A 12,604-nucleotide genomic window follows, 5' to 3' on the forward strand; every position below is an offset into this window, starting at 1 on the left:
TGAAGGATCAGCTCATTGGATGTTTTAGTGTGCGCAAATATAAGGTAACTTATACTAGAACTCTTACACCTACCTTGATTTTTTATCCCTAGTCACACAACCACTTAGGGTCCTTCTCATGTCAAAAATGCTTACCGAGTGTCCATATTCTGAAAATAGGAAAGCCCAGTGTTTTACTAATTAATGCCACTTGAACATAGTAAAAAGAGAGTTAAAGTTTATGGAGCAGAACTGAGTAATATAGTAAGTGATGCTTGTTGAAAATAATTTTTTCTATTAAAACTGTTTATTAACATTTTACTGCCAACTTTCTAAAGTGAATGTACTGAAAAATGTGGCTTACAGAGTTTTGCAAATTAAAGGATCACAGTACAGTCTGCTGAAAATCACCCTAAGGTGAGCTATTGTCTTATAACCACATCAAGTTGTGTTCTACTGCAGTAAAAGTTGATAACTATTACTGTCGAAAGTTATATGTTCATGCTTGTTCAGGGCTTGTTTCTTTAGTGTATTGAAAGTGTGTCTAGTTTTCTCGGCTAGAGTGGTCAAGATTAAGGGGCCCCCTCTATTGATAGTAGTTCAAATGCACAAAGTTACTTAATTATAGGAAATTTTAATTACTCTTGATTTTCAAGTGAAATTCTGTGCAATATTGGGTCCTCTTGTGTATTAAAAGTGTATATTAATGGTGTAACAGGATCAACAGTTTGTCTATTGTGCTCTTGCTAGATAACGATTAACAGAAAGACCACTATCTATGAAAACAATACTTTCTTTGTTTAAAAGACAGTGAGAAGTAATCTGTTAGTGAATTCCATTTAGTTTTCATTCTAAGCAGAAAGGTGTTTAGTATTGAGAGACTTAATCTATGCACAATAACTAATTTTGCTCTGAACCATATCCATATTTCTTGTCAGATAGGAATATGTTTGAAAAGTGATATTGAACCTATGTCCAATTTACGATTCTGCAGTGAATATTAATAGTAACATTATTGAGACCATTTAGTTTGACTAAGTCCTCAACGTAATAGTGTGTTTTGTTATGTGTTATATTTATGCAAATAGTTTGTTCTGATCTGTTAGCTCCAACCTTAACGTGAAGGTACTGTATGCAGGTGCCAGAGTTCATTGCACTCTCGGGTGGCAAAGTATAGGTTGTGTTTGTCCGGTAAAATTACGCATACCTATTTTTTTTTAACAACAATGTCAATCATTCTCTTGCCTAATTAGGCTGGCGACCGTTTTCTTTATTCTTTGAACTATGTAGATAGGTAAAATATTGTTTATTACTGTTTAAATGTTTACGTAACTCCGACTTTCACTTCCGACACGGTCAACATAACAAAATTCCTCTCAGAGGCTAACACTGCTCTGTTGTTTTATACCATAATTGCTTTAACAACATAATTTTATTTCGCGAACTGCCTCCAACTTAAAGGTTATGGTATAGCAGTAGCGGACGGAAGTGTTATATGCCCTTCATGGAGACAATGCAGAGGGACGGCAGATTTTTCAGACTTGAGCAAACGTGCGTGACACTCATGTTCCACGCGTCAGTCATGAACTATACGAATAATCAGTCCGATATCAGCTTTGTGTAATGCCACGGAATTTTATATACTCCAGCTTCCTGAGTCCGAAATCATCTTAACAGATCCAGGAAGGGCTCTAGTTTTACCCAGCGGCAAGAGGACGCTCTTAATATCGTACTTACTGCGTATTCTTTCACTTTCGAAGTAAAAGTTAAAACAGCAAATAGTTTATACGTGCCCAATCTCCAAAATGGAGAGCACAAATATTTTGATGACCGTATATACATTCTGCCTGAAAACAACCTTAAGATAAACACAGAGAGCCGCAGATACCTTGCTAGGTCAACTCAGTCACAGCCACAACAGCTGTAACTACGAGCCGACTACGAGATCTTCTTGCACCTAAGGGTCTGAGTTGCTAACAGTACATGAATATGTCGTATTTGCCCACAATGACTTTACTTCTGTGGTACGTCTTTTCCCAGACACTCTTCCCTGAATTCCATTGTCCACACTGGCATTTCCAATTACAATCAGTTCTGTTCTTCCGTGTATGAATTAATAGAACTATTATACTGCATATGCGTGTTATCAAGACATATTAGATTTAAACGGAATCTCCGGAAGTGCTTCAACAAACGAGATCGACCTCTCGTAAAAAAAAGAAAAAACCATTTTTGCACATGGGTCGAAAGAAAAAGAACATTGTTTGTTTCTTTAGCTCAATTATAGCGTTTATAGTCTTCATGATGTATGTCCATGTTTCTAAGTTTAAGCTATATTCACTTTTACGCATGTTCTTCCTGAGGTTTATAATTATTTATATTAATTTACAGTATTCATAGGAAAAGAAAATATATGATGTCTACGCAAAGACGCAAATCTTCACAAATACTTCCATCTACCCATGCACCACTTGTTGAACTAATTAATTTGAGACAACAGTTTTTTTGCTACTTACGTTTGTTATTCCACATTAAGAATCACTTGCGTTCTTTGTTTCATGGTTAGTTGATTTGTTTAGCGTCAGTCAATAGACATGCCCCATCAGATATTTGAAACGTTAAGTCGAGGAATACTATAGTTTATGTCAGTTATCACTGACTACCACTTTTGGCTTCAGAGATAGCACACCAGTTTCTAGCTTTAAAAACATGGCCAGTAAGATTAACATTAATATTATAGGACATGGTCTCACTTCTCCCAGTACTACACTTCCTATTTGTGATTAATGACTTTTTCTACATGAGGAAACTGTGGGAAGAAGGTTCTTGTAACCGCTTTTATACCCTGAAGGGAGCTTGTAACCAGGGACTCGTAGCGGAGGTGAAAAAGAACAGCGATCTAGATAAATGTGGGGCCATAAATGCAGAGCACTCATAGTCTCGAGATAACGTCTTTGAATAACAATCAAAACGTCGTTGATCCCGGTTCAAAAGCCGCCACCGCTTAAATTTTGATTAATTGCATTGGCGGCCTAAGACTTCCGGCATAAGATGTCACCCTTATTCGACCACCGGTCTTGTAAAGAGTGTGGAGGAGCGGATCAGGTCCAGGGCACTCTCTTGTTCTTGGGATGGGAAACAGCTCCAAAAGGCGGAAGAATCAGGAATGATCAACGGCATGAGCATGCAGGAGGCAACGGGAACAACTGCATTAAAGACGCATAACGTGTATCCATATTATGGTATCGTGTACCCATAATATGGCCTGTGATTGAAATAGTGTCATGTCGATCTCTCCACTGGCGAAACATTCCCGAATAGTCCCCCCTTCGGATTACCGTTAGGGGGCTGCCAAGGGGGAGCTGACTATGAGAAAAAGATTGAATAACCAGCGAAAGCATAACGTTCTACGAGTTGGGGGTTGGAATGTCTGGAGCTTGAACGTGGTAGGGAAGCTAGAAAATCTGAAACGGGAAACGTAAAGGCTCAATCTAGATCTAGCAGGGGTCAGCGAAGTGAAATGGAAAGAAGACAAGAATTTCTGGTGAGATGAGTGTAGGATAATATCAAAAGCAGCAGAGAATGGTATAATGGGAGTAGGATTCGCTATGAACAGGAAACTAGTGGAGAGAGTGTGTTACTGTGAACAGTTCAGTGATAGGGTTGTTCTTATTAGAATCGACAGCAAAGAAACACGGTCAACGATGGTTCAGGTGTACATACCGACCTCGCAAACTGAAGATGAAGAGATAGAGGAGGTATATGAGGATACTGAAAGGGAGATGAAAATGTAACAGTCATGGGAAATGGAATGCAGTTGTAGGGGATGGAGTAGCAGATACGGGTACAGGAGAACATGGACTTAGGATAATGAATGAGAGAGGGGAAAGTCTAACTGAGTTTTGTAATAAACTTCACCTAGTAATAGCGAATACTCTGTTCAAGAATTACAGGAGGAGCTCATATACTTGTAAAAGGACGGGTGATTCCGCAAATTTCAGTTAGATTACATCATGGACAGACACAGATTCCGAAAACAGATACTGGAGTGTAAGACGAACCCAGGAACAAATATAGACTCAGATCACAATATAGTAGTGATGAAGAGTAGGCTGGAGTTGAAGAGGTTAGTCAGGAAAAATCAATACGCAAAGTAGTGGGATACGGAATTACTAAAGAAAAACGAGATCGCTTGAAGTTCTCTAGGGATACAGAAACAGCAATAAGGAAAAGCTCAGTAGGCAGTACAGTTGAAGAATTATGGGCATCTATGAAAAGGGAAATCACAGAAGTCTGAAAGAAAAACATAGACACAAAGAAGGTAAGTGCGAAGAAACTGTGGAGAACAAAAGAAATACTTCAGTTAATCGATGGAAGAAGGAAGTACAAAAATTTTAATTGAAATACAGAAATACTAGTCGCTGGGGAACGAAATAAATAGCAAGTTCAGGGAAGCTAAGACGAAATGGCTGCATGAGAAATGTGAAGAACTTATAGGATTATTCAAAAAGTCTGATATTCTTGTGTTTAGGATTATTTTTGGTACCGGAGTTCATGACGTGTTTGTTTCTTCAGTTGTGAATTTCGATCTTTTTTTTTTTTTTTTTCGAAACTGTAGAATTTGTTTGTGGCACTTGTTGGTGTTGAATTCTTAAAGACGTCATGTTGTGTGATCAAATTTAATTGTTACCTCATGAATATCTAAAGTATTCACTCTACTAAATACACCATATTAAACCTCGTCCGTCTATTTTAAAGTCACGTTTATTGTAATAATTACTTATCACATGTCTCCGTTAAAATGAGAACAGACCCCAGGGAACTTCATGACGATCAAATTGGTTATAAACCAACCGAAGAATTGCTTTTTCGAAACGCTATTTTATCACTAAACAAACGTGAGTGTTTTGGAAACCCCTTACATTAATAACATCATTATATTTATCAGGGCTCCTATTTTCAGATTAACTTTAATGTTCTCTAACCTGGAGGACGTCTCGCTTCTTTTCCAGTCTCTACCTAACCACTGCTGGACATAGGCTGCTTCCAAAGATATCCAAGTCAATATTTATTGAGCATCCTGGATGCAGGGTCTTCCCACGTGTCTTTGGATGGATTATAGGATATCCGACGCTTCCTTTGACCCCATCCGACGCCACTTCATAAGGGTTTGGTCCATTTTAAATTTTTCCTGGTCACAGTTCCTGCACAACGCCACTTATGTCTCGCTGTGTGGCCGACAGCGTTATAGAATCCCGTCCTTCTTTTCATCTATTATTTTCGGTCCTGTCTTTCAGGCTCACTCCAAGCATTACTGTCACTATTGTCCACCGACGGACCAGAACCGATTTGCGCTGATTGTTGTAAGTGTCTCTGTTTCGAGCCCATTTGTTGTTACTGGGAAGATGTATGAGTCATAAACCTTCCTTTTCGAAATTATGTGGATCCTCGGATTACGGATTATGTAACCAAAGTTGCCGAATGTCATCGAGGCTAGTCCATTTCACCTGGAGATCTCCGTTGTCTGGTTGTCTTTTCCAAGTTGGATTTTTTCATCCACTTAACTGTATTTATTTACTACTTCCAGAGCATAGTTCTCGATGGAAACCGTAATATTGACAGTGCTTGTGACTCTTATTTTTTGAAGGTTATTTTTGAGGGCTATACTTTGGGAAGCATCTATGAGTCCTCGTATCACTTTGACCATTTATTTCACTGCTAAAGAAGATATTATTTGCAAAGTGAAGATGGTCAAGACCTTTTTCAACTACAGGGTGATCAAAAAGTCAGTATAAATTTGAAAACTGAATGAATCACGGAATAATGTAGATGGAGATGTACAAATTGGCACAAATGCTTGGAATGACATGGGGTTTAATTAAAACCAAAAAATGCAAAAGTTCAAAAAATTTCCAACAGATGGCGCTTCATCTGATCAGAATAGCAATAATTAGCATAAAAAAGTGAGACAAAGCAAAGGTGATGTTCTTTACAGGAAATGCTCAATATGTCCACCATCATTCCTCAACAATAGCTGTAGTCGAGAAATAATGTTGTGAAGAGCACTGTAAAGCATGTCCGGAGTTATTGTGGGGCTTTGGCATCGGATGTTGTCTTTCAGCATCCCTAGAGATGTCGGTCGATCACGATACACTTGCCACTTCAGGTAACCCCAAAGCCAATAATCACACGGCCCTAGGTCTGGGGACCTGGGAGGCCAAGCATGACGAAAGTGGCGGCTGAGCACACGATCATCACCAAACTACGGGCGCAAGAGATCTTTCACGCGTCTAGCAATATGGGGTGCAGTGCCATCCTGCATAAACATCGTACGTTCCAGCCAGGATGGGGATGATGCGATACTGTAACATATCGGCGTACCTCTCACTCGTCTCGGTAGCAGTTACAAAACCAGAATCACCCATTTCCTCGAAGAAAAAAGGCCCGATAAGGTGTGGTAAATCCAACCCGTACCGTGACTTTCTCGTCGTGCAATGGAGTTTCCACGACAGTTCCAGGACTTTCGGTAGCCCAAATTCTGCAGTTGTGGGCGTTGACAGACCCTCGGAGCGTGAAATGAGCTTCGTCGGTCCACAACACGTTACTCAACCAATCGTCATCTTCCGCCATTTTTTGAAACGCCCACACCGCAAATGCTCTCCGCTTCACCAAATCGCCAGGTAACAGTTCATGATGCCGATGGATTTTGTACGGATAGCATAGGAGGATACGCCTAAGTGCCAACCAAACAGTAGTGTACGGAATGCCGGTGCGACGTGCGACTGCACGAGCGCTGACTTCCTCGTACGTAGACGAACCCGCCACAGTCTCCATTTCTTCCTGAACTGTCTCAGCAGCATTACGCCTTGTGCTCGGTCGCCCACTACGGTGTCTATCGTCTAAACAACCCGTGGCTTCGAACTTCGCAATCATTCTCGCCAACGGACCTTTACCCGTTCGAATCCCCTTCCTATGGCGATAGAGTCGTAACGCTGAACTAGCCACATTTCCCATTCTGATAATACAGCTTCACTAAAAGCGCCTTTTCAGGTAACGTCAACATGCTGCGACTGCTGGCTCATCTGATTCTCTCTCTCATTACAGCTCTTTTTATACACGATTGTCATACGCAGTCACTGACGTTTTGGTGTCCAGCGCCATCTGTGGGACATTTTATGAACTTTGTTTTGTTTTTGTTCTAATAAAAACCCCATGTCATTCCAAGCATGTGTGTCAATTTTTACCTCTCAATCTACATTATTCCGTGGTTTACTATATTTTCAAATTTATACTGACTTTTTGATCACCCGGTATGTTGATACCTTTCTGTCTTCTGTACACACAGCTGTACACATTCTCCAGTACTAAGATGAATAAATAAGTGTGTCTCTCTGTGTGACGCCTCTTCTATAGGGAACCATTCCATTGACCTAGCCTTTGTTTAGTGTCGCATGTTGAGCTGGTACTGTTCATCGTCTTCAATACTGTCTAGGTTTCGATAGTTATGAACGTAGTCTGACAGTCTATGAAGACCATGTGAAATGAGATATTACACTCTGTACGTTTAATGGAGTATTCAATTGAACTCTGTTCAGCTTCTTATCTATTTTTTTGCATAAACGTGTACTTGTATTACAAAGAAATCAAGTCACAAATGCACCCCATTTTGTACTCCATTTTATGTAATACGTTCCCTGGAGTCTTATGCTAAACTCCATGCTTCTCTTTGGGATATATTTTTCACCAAACATATTTACCTTTATTAGAAAGTGATGAGGCCAATATACCAAGATGTTCTGTACACCAGTGCGTCCAATTTATTGGCCGATAGTAACACACAAGGGAAGTAGTAGCATGGATCGAAGCGCAAATTTATAAAATAAATTCTTTAACATATTTTTGTGAAGGTGGTACTGCAGGTATCCTAAGTATTAAAAAAGGGCTGTATATTACATATTTTAAAGGTCAACACCTGCCAACACACACACGTTTTTACTCATAACCGAGTTCAACCTCCAGAATATCGTCGGATATTATGTATACCATTTTGTGTATATATTTAATTTATAAAAAAATTATATATATATATATATATATATATATATATATATATATATATATATATATATATATGCCCCCCCCCATGAACCATGGATCTTGCCGTTGGTGGGGAGGCTTGCGTGCCTCAGCGATACAGATAGCCGTACCGTAGGTGCAGCCGCAACGGAGGGGTATCTGTTGAGAGGCCAGACAAACGTGTGGTTCCTGAAGAGGGGCAGCAGACTTTTCAGTAGTTGCAGGGGCAACAGTCTGGATGACTGACTGATTTGGCCTTGTAACACTAACCAAAACGGCCTTGCCATGCTGGTACTACGAACAGCTGAAAGCAAGGGGAAACTGCAGTCCTAATTTTTACCCAGGGCATGCAGCTTTACTGTATGATTAAATGATGATGGCTCTTGGGTAAAATATTCCGGAGGTAAAATAGTCCCCCATTCGGATCTCCAGGCGGGGACTGCTCAAGAGGATGTCGTTATCACGAGAAACAAAACTGGCGTTCTACGGATCGGAGCGTGGAATGTCAGATCCCTTAATCGGGCAGGTAGGTTAGAAAATTTAAAAAGGGAAATGGGGGTAAGCTACTACAAACAGCATAGTGAACGCATTATTGTGGCCAAGATAGATACGAAGCCCACGCCTACCACAGTAGTACAAGTTTATATGCCAACTAGCTCTGCAGATGACGAAGAAATTGAAGAAATGTATGATGAAATAAAAGAAATTATTCAGATAGTGAAGGGAGACGAAAATTTAATAGTCGTGGGTGACTGGAATTCGTCAGTAGGTAAAGGGAGAGAAGGAAACGTAGTAGGTGAATGTGGATTGGGGGTAAGAAACGAAAAAGGAAGCCACCTGGTAGAATTTTGCGCAGAGCACAACTTAATCATAGCTAACACTTGGTTCAAGAATCATAAAACAAGACTGTATACATGGAAGAAGCCTGGAGATACTGACAGGTTTCAGATAGATTATATAATGGTAAGACAGAGATTTAGGAACCAGGTTTTAAACTGTAAGCATTTCCAGGGGCAGATGTGGACTCTGACCACAATCTGTTGGTTATGAACTGCAGATTAAAACTGAAGAAACTGCAAAAATGTGGGAATTTAAGGAGATGGGACCTGGATAAACTGAAAGCACCAGAGGTTGTAGAGAGTTTCAGGGAGAGCTTAAGGGAACAATTGACAAGAATGGGTGAAAGAAATGCAGTAGAAGAAGAATCGGTAGCTCTGAGGGATGACGTACGGAAGGCAGCAGAGGATCAAGTAGGAAAAAAGACGAGGGCTAGTAGAAATCCTTGGGTGACAGAAGAAATACTGAATTTAATTGATGAAAGGAGAAAATATAAAAATGCAGTAAATGAAGCAGGCAAAAAGGAATACAAACGTCTCAAAAATGAGATCGACAGAAAGTGCAAAATGGCTAAGCAGGGATGGCTAGAGGACAAATGCAGGGATGTAGAGGCTTATCTCACTAGGGGCCAGATAGATACTGCCTACAGGAAAATTAAAGAGGCCTTTGGAGAAAAGAGAACCACTTGCATGAATATCAAGAACTCAGATGGAAACCCAGACCTAAACAAAAAAGGGAAAGCAGAAAGGTGGAAGGAGTGTATAGATGGTCTATACAAGGGCGATTTACTTGAGGACAGTATTTTGGAAATGGAAGAGGATGTAAATGAAGATGAAATGGGAGATATGATACTGCGTGAAGAGTTCGACAGAGCACTGTAAGACCTGAGTCGAAACAAAGCCCCGGGAGTAGACAACATTCCATTAGAACTACTGACAGCCTTGGGAGAGCCAATCCTGACAAAACTCTACCATCTGGTGAGCAAGATGTTTGAGACAGGCGAAATACCCTCAGACTTCAAGAAGAATATAATAATTCCAATCCCAAAGAAAGCAGGTGTTGACAGATGTTAAAATTACCGAACAATCAGTTTAATAAGTCACGGCTGCAAAATACTAACGCGAGTTCTTTACACACGAATGGAAAAAACTAGTAGAAGCCGACCTCGGGGAAGATCAGTTTGGATTCCGTAGAAATATCGGAACACGTGAGGCGTTACTGACCCTACGACTTATCTTAGAAGCTAGATTAAGGAAAGGGAAACCTACGTTTCTAGCATTTGTAGACTTAGAGAAAGCTTTTGACAGTGTTGACTGGAATACTCTCTTTCAAATTATTAAGGTGACAGGGGTAAAATACAGGGAGCGAAAAGCTATTTACAATTTGTACAGAAACCAGATGGCAGTTGTAAGAGTCGAGGTACATCAAAGGGAAGAAGTGGTTGGGAAGGGAGTGAGACAGGGTTGTAGCCTCTCCCAAATGTTATTCAACCTGTATATTGAGCAAGCAGTGAAAGAAACAAAAGAAAAATTCGGAGTAGGTATTAAAATCCATGGAGAAGAAATAAAAACTTTGAGGTTCGCCGATGACATTGTAATTCTGTCAGAGACAGCAAAGGACTGGGAAGAGCAGTTGAACGGAATGGATAGTGCCTTGAAAGGAGGATATAAGATGAACATCAACAAAATCAAAACGAGGATAATGGAATGTAGTCGAATTAAGTCAGGTGATGCTGAGGGAATTAGATTAGGAAATGAGACACTTAAAGTAGTAAAGGAGTTTTGCTATTTGGGGAGCAAAATAACTGATGATGGTAGAAGTACAGAGGATATAAAACGTAGACTGGCAATGGCAAGGAAAGCATTTCTGAAGAAGAGAAATTTGTTAACATCGAGCATAGAAGTGTCAGGAAGTCGTTTCTGGAAGTATCTGTATGGAGTGTAGCCATGTGTGGAAGTGAAACATGCGCGATAAATATGTTGGAAAAGAAGAGAATAGAATCTTTCGAAATGTGGTGCTCCAGGATAATGCTGAAGATTAGATGGGTAGATCACATAACTAATGAGGAAGTGTTGAATAGGATTGGGGAGAAGAGAAGTTTGTGGCACAACTTGACTAGATGAAGGGATCGGTTGGTAGGACATGTTCTAAGGCATCAAGGGATCACCAGTTTAGTATTGGAGGGCAGTGTGGAGGGTAAAAATCGTTCAGGGAGACCAAGAGAAGAATACACTAAGCAGATTCATAAGGATGTAGGCTGCAGTTGGTACTGGGAGATGAAGAAGCTTGCACAGGATATAGTAGCACGGAGAGCTGCATCATAGCAGTCTCAGGACTGAAGACCACAACAACAATTTAATTTATAACTGTTAATGCAATGCTATACGATGTACATGTACACGAAAACTCTCATACTACAAAGTCACTTTTGAAACAGTTCAAGGGTTGGTAAGACGCAATGTTTGCTATTGTTTTTGAAATATTGGAAACTAGAATAACAATCAGAATGTGGGATATGTAAGACTGTGAATAATATACATCTGTGGTCTCACAAGTAGTTTTATAAAGCTTATATATTATGCTATTTGAAATAAAGTAAACACAGAAAAGCAAAAGTACAACAGGATATTGGCCAAAAGTTCAAAAAGTAAGAAGGTGAAATCAGAGGAAGTGAATAAAAAAAGAGGTGTCTTAAAAATAATCAAGATGAAAGGCAGGGAAACACTCGAAAAGGTTCAAGATAGTTAGGAATATCGTGGCATGCAATTGTTCAAACCCAACATTACTTTCGGTATGTGGGAAGTCAGCATTAAAATACTGTTGACCGCGCTAGATCTCTGTGATGTTTTGGATGGTGTTGAATCACTAGAAAAATATGAATCTGTAGAAAACAAAGAAGCAATGCCAGGAACTTGACAACATGATGAATCATTATATCATGGGTACAACTGAAATAAAGGTACAGCCGCGAGTGTTGTGTTGCAGAACATCCAAGGCCATAAGGTCCCGAGTTCGAGTCTCGGTGCGGCACACAGTTTTAATCTGTCAGGAAGTTTCATATCAGCGTACACTCCGCTGCATAGTGAAAATATCATTCTGCACACATTCCCCAGGCTGTGGCTAAGCCATGACTCCGCAATATCCTTTCTTTCAGGAGTGCTAGTTCTGCAAGGTTCGCAGGAGAGCTTCTGTAAAGTTTGGAGGGTAGGAGACGAGGTACTGGTGGAAGTAAAGCTGTGAGGACGGGGCGTGAGTCGTGCTTGGGTAGCTCAGTCGGTAGAGCACTTTCCAGCGAAAGGCCAAGGTCCCGAGTTCGAGTCTCGATCCGGCTCACAGTTTTAATCTGCCAGGAAGTTTCATCCAAGGCTATATTTGAGAAATTAAAGCAACATACAAAAGAGAATCTTCTCAGGTTCTCAGCAGTTTCTTCAAGGAGTTTGTAGTTTCAAATACGATAAAACTAAAAACGTAGCAAGCATCAAAAGTGCACTTAGGGGTACAGTTCAGAACAGAATCGTCTCTAGTCAGAAATTCTGTCAGATACTACACTCAAGAGACTGCCTATTTTGGAAGATAGTTTCAAACACTTTTCCCCATCATGGGATTTTTCATCCCAATTCTGAGAGCATGGTGAAAAATCTAATTGTAAGGCTCATATGAGAAGAGGGACAACTGAAAGATAATAATCAAGAAGGGAGAATTGTTTTAGTTG

This window comes from Schistocerca serialis, chromosome 2 (assembly GCF_023864345.2).
Source record: "Schistocerca serialis cubense isolate TAMUIC-IGC-003099 chromosome 2, iqSchSeri2.2, whole genome shotgun sequence".
In the NCBI taxonomy this organism is placed as follows: domain Eukaryota; kingdom Metazoa; phylum Arthropoda; class Insecta; order Orthoptera; family Acrididae; genus Schistocerca; species Schistocerca serialis.